The sequence below is a fragment of the Fukomys damarensis genome, unplaced genomic scaffold (assembly GCF_012274545.1).
Source record: "Fukomys damarensis isolate Sample0158 unplaced genomic scaffold, DMR_v1.0_HiC HiC_scaffold_12, whole genome shotgun sequence".
Taxonomy (NCBI): Eukaryota; Metazoa; Chordata; class Mammalia; order Rodentia; family Bathyergidae; genus Fukomys; species Fukomys damarensis.
In genome coordinates this window covers 5872703-5882469 of record NW_022900924.1, presented here as the reverse complement: position 1 = coordinate 5882469, position 9767 = coordinate 5872703, and the positions used below count along the sequence as shown (strand labels likewise).

Here is a 9767-nt window from a genome sequence, read left to right as displayed (position 1 = left end):
TTCCCCCTTTTTTTTTTTTTTTTTTTTCCTGTACCAGGGGTCAAACTCAGGACCTTGTGCTTGTGAGGCAGGCAGCAGAACCACTGAGCTAACTCCCCAGCCCCCCATCTTTTTTATTTGTACAGTTCTGGACACCTTGTTTCTAGAGCCTCAATGTCTGCTTTTGTACAGTCCACCTTGCTTTACAGTATGGTGATTTTGCTGATTCTACTGTACAGTGTAATAGAGTAGTTTTATGTTTTACAGTAGTTTATATACAGTAGTGTTATTTTCCGTTATACATTACAGCACTATATGTAAGAGTTAGGCAAATGAAAGAAAAATGATCAAGTCGGAGTTTCCTTTGACTATTTATTTGCTCTGAATGTTGCAAAATACACACTATAGACAAGTACTCATTTAATGACCGATTCATTTCAGTAGTTAAGTGAGGAATGTTTGTATCCTGCAGATGCCGTAGCCTCAGGTAGGCGTGCACATGAGTTTGACTGTTTATCCCAGAGAGGCGGATACAAAGGGTGGCTGTATGAACAGTTTGGGAGGTAGACTCCGGAAGTGCCAGCCTTTATTGGGTTCTAAATGTGAGGTAAGTGAGGAGTTGCGATTAGAGTAGCAAGGATAGGGTTTATTCTCTGGATGGCTGTGTCAGGTAGAGGCTTCCTGCCACCCCTACCTATGAGGAGAGTGAAAAGGGGACGAGGTGACAGCCATGGGAGAGCAGCCAGAGTTCTGTCTTTCTAAACCCTATAGAGAAACGAGACTCAATGCTATTAGGCCCTGTGCACAAGGCAGGCTTGGACTTTCCATGCCTCTGTATGCCTGAGGCACAATGCTAGGGCAGGTCTGGGAAACTTGTCTGAATCACTTTTTCACCTCTGGACACAATGGCCAACACCCACAACTTAGAGAAAGAGAAATTTATTCAGGCTTACAGTTTTAGTCCACAGCTGGCCAGCTCCAAGGCTTGACGTGGGAACTAGCAGATGAATGGCTGTGCGTGTAATGGTGGCCAGGAAACAGACAGTAAGGGAGGAGACTAGGAGAGCGAGGCACATTTCCAGGTCATGCCCACCGCGAGCCCTATCTTCAGAGCAGACCCTACCTCCTAACAACATAGTCAGTCCCAAGCTCACTCATATGCAATCCACTGGTGAGCATAGAAATCCTGTGATCCAATAACCCCTGAACACGTGAGCCTTCTGAGGGGTATCCTAGATCTAAACCACAACGGAAATCAGAAGCCAACATTAAGTCCTACTTTGTATCTGATGTTATCTTTCTCTAGTGCCTATGATCACCCAAGATTTAGGCAAAGAACCTCAGGACGGCACCTTCCACCATCACAGCTATCACGATACGGGTTTGTCACTCAGCCACAGGTGTCCTTTGAAGACTGCTGCCAATGCCGAGGGACTCCTGTGCCTTTGTCTCTTCACCTCCTTCTGGGAACAGTTGCCTCCAGCAAGTTACCAGTGGCCACTACAGGGTATGGGTGTGTGTGTGTGTGTGTGTGTGTGTGTGTGTGTGTGTTGTATGTATATGTGTGTGTTAAAACTGCATGTGTGCATATGTGTAAAGTGTTCATTTGAATGTATTTATCATACATTTGTATGTGTGTTTGTATGGCTATGTATGCCGTATTTTAAAGCCTGTGTCTGTGTGTGTGCACACATGTGCTTCCCTTCACTGACTATTCATCATATGAGTCTGCATATTCACCAGGGCTCAGTGTCCAGAGTCCGTCATTTCCCGTTTTTGATCCTGTCCTCTAGATGCTTATGGTGTGAGGGATGGACCTGTTGACAGTCACTGCATTATAATCACAGATAGACGCTGACATGCTTTTGACATAATTGTCTCTGCTCCTTTAACTCTTTTAGGATTTGTTAAATTTTCTTCCTCAATAATTCTATGCATGAACTGTACAATTATGAATCATGAACAATTCCTTGTAGTGTTTGCTAAGTTTTGTTTTCGTGCAGATTTTTGCAACAAATTTGGAAAGCTTTTGGTTACTTTTCAAATACATTTTTATGTCCCTCCCTAGTACAGTTTTGAGACTTCTATAATCAGTGTGTTGTTACACTTGATAATGTTAGAGTTTCTCATTTGTCTCTGTCACTATGTTGTACATCACTGTGTATCAGCCAGTAGCACTACTTTAGCCCTGTCTTCATGGTGGAGTCTCTCAGAGGAACAGGGGAGCACAGTGTCCAAAAAGGGAGTGGAGAATAAGGTGGATGTCTTGAAATGTCTGTTATTTGTGTTATAAATCAATATCTTGTGACCTTAGCCAAGAGCAAACCAGGATGGATAACTGTTCATGACCACTCCTGTGCTAGAGCTACAGGTGAAAGTGGCTGTTCCGCTGGGAGCACAGACAGTAAGGGCTCCTCAGTCTACACCCTGAAACCAAGACCAGACCCATGTTAGGATTCAGAGGCATCACTCTGAAAACATAGGGGTCACTCCAAATGTTGATATCTAAAGTCTACAGTGATCCGAGCAGGAAATAAGGAGAGAAAAAAAGGAGAAGTGTTCAGGCCTTGGTGTGGAGTTTTAAAGGATGCTTTGACCACAAGATGGGATGGACTCTCTCTGGTGGTTTTGTTTTGTTGTTTTGTTTTTTCTACTTAGCTCAGTGTATGAATGGTGAATTACGTAAACATGAACCTTTGACCAACTCCTTCCACCACCTGGTCCTCAGTCTTGATAGCAGTTACAAAGTCAGAAATGGACCCAGGGCGGTTGTGTGCCATGTGCCTGAAACAGCTGCTCTAATGCTGTACATGTCCAGGGTCCAATGAATTTGAACCATTTAAGGGTTTTTCTTATAACTCTTTTTACAAGGGTCACAGTGCCCCCTGGAGGATTCCTCAGCTGTGGGTGTGTGATCTCCCCTTGCTGTTGAACAGTGAACCTCAGTATGGATTTGTGTATCTGACGTGGACATTGATGTTTCAGGCAGATCTATATTCATTGTTGTCCTCTTCTTGCTTCTTCATGTTTGTTGTTATCTCTTGACTTCTGTTTAAATCCTTCCTATATGTCTGTAATTAAATTTTACTGTTGGAGAGTGTCAATATTATGAGTTTTGGTTTTTTTTCCCCCAAAGAGTAAAGGAACTGTTTTTAGGACTGGATGACCCAAGGTTATTTGTTGTGGAGTTCACATTTTTTAAGCAGTTCCTTTATGTGAGAGTTCTTTTCATAATTGAAAAAAAAAATTAAAGTAAAATTGTAAGAACTGAGGATACATACTTTCACTGCCAGTTTAATGGAAACTGAACTGATAAAGTCCTTCATTTCCAAACCTGCCTGGGGGTGTAGGTGGGGAATAGAACAAGCTGAGAAGGGTGCCCACCCCCTCTGGGGAGAGTCCGACTCCTCCCCAGGAGCTGGTAGGACAGGGCAAGTCAGGCAGGCCCTCACTCTCCTGCCCTGCCTCCTCAGGCAGCATTAACTGCTGCTAGGAAGTTTTTCAAGCAAAGAATTGTGGGGATGGGAGGTCACTGGCTGTCTTCTTTACACATCCTGACTCAGGCTGTTCTCTCTTCTCAGTTCTTGGGGCCCCAGCATTGGGTTCCCAGGATAGACAGCAGGCTCTCCAGGAGGCTCACTCTGGCTCAGTCCCAGCGATACATGGCCCAGTCCACTGGCAGCTTCCTTAATGCTGCTTGTGAGGCAGCAGGTCAGTCAGGGACATCACAGTGTGGGAAGGACCTTCAGAAACCTCTTGGCATTTCTGGAGAGGAAATCTAATCCCCATGGGGGCTGCCCTTCTTTTCAATTCCCCATCCTCAGGCCAAGTGGAGTCTAGGACAAAGCACTAAGTGGCTGTTTGATACAAAACACCTGGTGAAGCCACAGGGCAGCTCATGGCCTGTTAGTCCAGGCTCCCATGCAGTCACACTGTTAGGGACAACTCTTGAAAATAGCAAAAAACTACAAAATCTCACAATGTAGAATGCTTCTGCCATCTCTCTGATGCAGTTTGCTTTGTTTAGTTCAACATTAACAGACACCAGAGGCATTAACCATGGAATGGGACATTTGACCTCATCCTGAGATAACAGGGCACATCAAGACCCCAGAACTCCAAAATTTTGTAAACCACACGATTGTAAAAGTCAATATGAAAAGAACCACTGTTAACTTCGCTTTGCTAACTGGGAATACCTGCTTCCCCTGGGCTAGAATGGATAACTAGACAAATCTTAAAGGTAAACTCCCTAACTACAAAGAATTGCTACATCTGGGTTGAAATTCAACTGCCTTGCTACCATGATTTGTATATCGGCAACGTGGATTATGAGAATGAAATGCAACCACCAAGATGAGACCAAGGCTGTAAAACCCTATAAAAGGTGAAGCTATAGCCCAGTACATTGTCAATCCTGGCACTGCCTTTAAGTGCAGTCAACCTTTGTCGACAAAATAAACTTTTTATTTTACTTCCATTCTGCACCTCTCTGTGTGTCACATACCAATTCCTTTGTAACAGCACAGTCACGCACACAGCATTAAGGTGTCTATGCCATCAGACATGGCCAAAATGGGTGTAGCTTCTCTCTCTACCTACAGAGAGTATGGGGGGGGATGCCCCTGTTGCTACCAAAAAAGGCTGAGGGGGGAGAAGCTGGCAATGGAAGGTTAACCAGGCCTGGAGAAGGAGGTGGGAAGAAAGAAGGCAAAGGCTTTCAAGGCCTCTACCCAGGCCTGCTGGCTGTCCTCAGAAATAACCCAACTCAAGTTGGGGAGCTCTGACCATAAAATCCCCGGAAAGTAGGGGGCAGAGAGAGGGGAAGAGAGCAGGGCTAGAGTATTGGGACTTTGGAAGAAGCCAGCCCTATCAATATTTACAAGCATGAAGCCCCATCTTCTATGGCCTCTATTTCTCAGCACACACACCCCCCCCGGAAATGAGGAGCCCCGGGCCTCCTCACCAGCTGTGTCCCTACAGAGAGGCCCTTTCCTCTGATTGGCCCCATCTCTGGGACCCTCATGCATGTCTATCTGACTGTGCTCAGCTGGAAGCCCTAGGCCAGATCTCACTGCCCCACCAGCCATAAGAACCCTCTAGCATGCTGATGCAAGTGGAGATCTTCAGAGCAGGCCCCAGCTTGATGTTCATGGCACTCATCAGGTGGTTCTCCATGAGCAGCAGCAGAGCTTGCCCATTAATCTCCTGGGCATGAAATTCCTTGGCAATATCCTGGCGGCCTGGCAGAGAGCTGAAGAATTCATAGACATCTTTTACATTCCACTTGGTGGGCTCACTTGGGAGGAAGTGGTGTCCCATGCCTACCAGATCCCGCATGTGCATGTTAGGGAGCTCCAGGTCCCACTGGCCTTGTTGCTGGTGGGAGATGAGGAGCTGGCTGAGATGGGTGACAAGGGTTCTTTATGGCTTGAGTTATATGAGCAACAGCTGGAGTCTTCCTGGCTGTGCAACAGCTGCAATGCATCAGTAACTGAAAGGGGTACAGTGCCTCTCGGCTGCTTCTTGGTGTCCTTGCTAACTAAGTGCGGGCAGACTAGCCTTGCTGGCCCAGCAGCAGTTGTAGGTTGTGGCCCCTGCCTTCTGCAGCTTGCTCAGGCCTGAATGAAAAAGTCCCACTCACTTGGTGCATCCCGCATTATACCTCTTTGCACAAGCCATGGAACAGAAGCGCTTGGACCGCTTGAACTTGTAGGCAAAGTCCACCTGGCCACAGAGCTCACACTTGGGTTTGAGTGCAGTACCCTCCTCTTTGGATTCTTGCAGGTAGGGCTCCTCCATCTCTGAGTTAGTGGTGGTGGCATGGTCCTGCTGTGGAAGTTTCTAAGGCAAGAATCCCTGTGCAAACTTCTTGAGGTTCCCTACCAGTAGGGACGAGCCTTCCACCATTCTGGGGGGTAGCATTTCCATTCCCTGAGGTCATGCCGGGGCTGCTGAGGTCGGTCAGTGCATGAACAATGCCCTGCCCTGTCTCTGTCCAAGGCCCTGGCCAACCTCAAGAATATTTTTTTGACACTGATAAGTATCATTATTTTGCATCTGTTAGAAGGAACTTCTGTAAGTATGTATATGTGAGGTCCATTTGATCTAGAGTGCAACTTAAATCTAATGTATATTTTTTCACTTTCTGTCTGAATGGCATTTCCATTCCTGTAAGTGGGTATTGAAGTTAATAACTATTTTTCTATTGCAGGTCTTCCTATATATAATGTATATAAAATAAAATCATGTATATAAATGTAATATATATGTTAAAACATGTTGTGTGTATATACATGATAGACACACCTATGTGTGTTACAATGTTCTATATATACATAAATACATATATGTTTATTATTTTTTCTTACTGCAGCTTCTTTCTCTCACTTTCAGTTTTAATTACTATAGCACTCATGATGAGATAGACTGTATAAAAGGTTGCAATATCTCAGTAGCACAGTAAAGTAAAAGTTTATTTCTCATTTATACACTCTTTCTCACCAGAGAGATTGTGCATGTGGATCATTGTATCTTTGGTCCAACAAGTTGGCAGGCAGAAAAAACATCTGTCAGCAACACTGCTGATCTCATAACAGAAAAGAGAATTTAACCAAGCACACACTAGTCTTACTAGACTCATTTCAACTGCTCAGAAATAACACATTTCGTTTCTGTTCATTTCACTGGCCAAACCTATTAAGGATGGAGTGATCTGTTGTCCTATTCCCACAGGGAAGTGTGGCTATTGCAAAATGGATGAGATATTATAAGTTTTCAGTTGTTTTTCTGTTTTTTGTTTTTTGTGTTTTTTTCTTTTGGTACCGGGGATCAAACTCAGGTCCTTGCGCTTGCAAGGGAGGAAGCAGAACCACTGAGCTAAATCCCCAGCCCGAGATATTATAAGTTTTCAATGTCTTCGTTGCAGGTGAGAAGACACAGTTGTAAAAACTATGACATTTACACATGATAGAGTGCTACTCTTGCCATAAAGAAGGATAGACACGAGACACTTATAGGGAAATGAATGCACCTTGAGACATAACATTAAGTGAAATAAACACACAAGCTTAAATATCATATTATTTCTCTCCTATGAGAAACCTAGAGTAAAAATGAAGAGCAGAATAGAAGAGAGATAACAGGAAATTGACAGATCTCACGTGGAAAGGGGAATAAGACATGGACAGAAAGGAGAGGGGAGGGAGGCAAGGGGATGAAAAAGGGAATCGAGGTGTGTAATGTACCTGTACCGCCTCCAAGGAAAGGGAACATTATGTCCTGCAGACACGTACCAGTAAAAAGAAATTAAAAGTGAATTTTCTAAATCAAGACCATTCAGTAGAATTGTCTGTTGTGATGAACATGTTCTGTATTTGCTTTATCAAATATAGTAGCCATCAAGTAGATCGGAGCAGTTGAAATTTAACTAGAGTGACTGAAAGACAGAAGTTTTACTGTTACGGGGTCTAAATTAAATTTAACCATAAATATATGCAAATCCTTAACAGAAACAACATTGTCGTCCAGTAGAGGTAAAGGATATGCAGAGAGAGACGAAATCTGAACGCAGACACTCTGGCAGAAGAAAAGACAGTATCGTCCATGTGTCTATGCTGCTGTCCTTGTTGTCCTATAACCCTTTCAAAATATAAACTGTAAGGGGACAGGGCCTTGTTATATTTTTATATTTTTCTTCATCTTTGTATCCCACGCTTACATAATTCTCCCCTAGTGAATAAATACAGATGTATATATTTTATATTCACGAGCTTACATAAAGATTAAGAACCTAATAATCCACTTTGTCAGGCCAAAATTTATACCCTGCCTTCTGGATGGGAGATTCTTTGTGATTGGACAACGGGTTCTCTGACTCTCTGACCTCACAGTGCTTGAGTGTCACTCATTCATTAAGACAATCACTTGAGTTACGTGTTTTTCTTTCATATAACAAATGAAAAAAGTATAAGCGTGGAGACATAATACATCTAACTTTAAATCCAGCTAAATGACCTAAAACGGATTCAAATGATCTCCCCAAGCTTATAGTGTGCTCTCTGAACCAAGGGCAAGCGTTACTATCTTCTCACTCACTTAATGCATAGTGAGTGGAAGACAAAATTCAAACTATTTGTCTCTGACAATACGAAGAAATAGAATACACATCTAAACTCTCAATCTTAACGCTTGCATCGGATGAGACTGAATTCCACACCATCTATCCCAGGCCACAGAGAGGACTTCACACAAATAATCTGCCGGGACCGCCACGAACAGAAAAAGGTCCCTATTCTCAAGCAAAGTAGATCACACCAAAGGAAAACACAGTGAATAGTGCTACAGAGAAATACCCTCATTGGGCCCATGCCGCCGCGATCCTATTTACCCTGAGCATCTGTAGCCGACTCACCTCTCACAGTACCTGAGCAGTGAACGTCTCCACGCTCTGTCCTCAGCCTCTCCTCAGTCTGTACCCTCTCTGTCCTGCCCTCTGTGTCTGAGAGCGGCAGGGAGTCCCGTGGTGAATCTTTTGCAGCATTGTAACTCGGGCTGTTGCATTTCTCTCTCCATATTCACACTGACCTTCCACGTAGGTGCGTCTGACAAATGCCCCTCTTTCCATCAGGGTTAAGAGGAGAGTTTGACTTCTGCATTTTTGGAATAGCCTCTATGTTTTGCTAACTTCAGTTTCCATCTGCAAAGAGGACGCATAGACCTAGGCCATAGGATTTTCTTTGAGCCTTCAAATCTTCCTGTGCCACCTGTGGAAATGTTGTTTCCTTCTAAATTCACAGGTATATTTCAGGAAACATCAAAATCATCTACAGAAATGCCACACAGCAGTTTTTACTTTCCAGAATTTAGCCATCCTCTTCTGTATCGCACTTGTATCTTCGGTTCAGCAGTACGCAACGTGAACAGGTCGGCTTATTTTGACAAACACCGTGACATCAGAGCTGTCTGAACCAACCAAGACCTTAGCCAGTTGAAATCAAGACCTGTGTGAGTGTGAGGCAGTTCCATGCCTGTTAGAAAGGTCACACAGCACCAGTTGGCCTAGTAGAAGACTTTATAGGAGAATTCCAAACCTGTGTAGTGTCAGCTTTAGTGAAAGGTGTCGCGCTGGATCTCACACTAGAGCTGTTCTTAGGCCACAGAGTTTCAAGGCTGCAGTGTATCTGGTGAGTAAAATATGGGGATAAGGAAGTAAAACACAAAAAAAGTTCTTATTTTTACAGAGATTGCACTTTCTTATTACACTTTTAAAATAATAATAAAAATAAAATCTTGACTTTTAAGGTCAGAGATATCCCGGTGACCTTAATGGCTATTTTTTTTTTCATCACACTTTGGTAGACCGTTGCAAATCACTTGTCATCTTTTCTTTGGCTCTAGTAATTTTGCTTTCTGGTCCCTCATCCCTAAAATGCAGGCACTGGACACTTGAAAAAAACCTTCATGAACAGTCAACTTCGTTTTATCTCCTATCTATTTTCATATTCTCTCTGGTTAATTACAGTGATTTTTTTCTAATGCATTTCTTAAATTTGAAGCTTTCTCAAATCAAAAGTAAAGCAATATCTTAAGGCTGTTCACTGAAAACAAACTCCATGAGGCGTGATGAGAAATGTCTTGAATCCCACCGTTAGAATCTGGGAAGGAGAATGAACCTGCGACACTAATAATAATGACAATTCTGCAGATCCACACAGGACTGCAGGAAATGTAGTATTTGCATCATCCCATCTCTACCTTCAAGAAACTGGCCAGGCAACCTGTTTTGC

General features: G+C 43.5%; 1 pseudogene; it reads right to left on the bottom strand.

Moving 5' to 3' along the window:
• Window positions 1-5025: 5025 nt before the first annotated feature.
• On the bottom strand, window positions 5026-8605 carry LOC104848261 (annotated as a pseudogene).
• Window positions 8606-9767: the final 1162 nt, after the last annotated feature.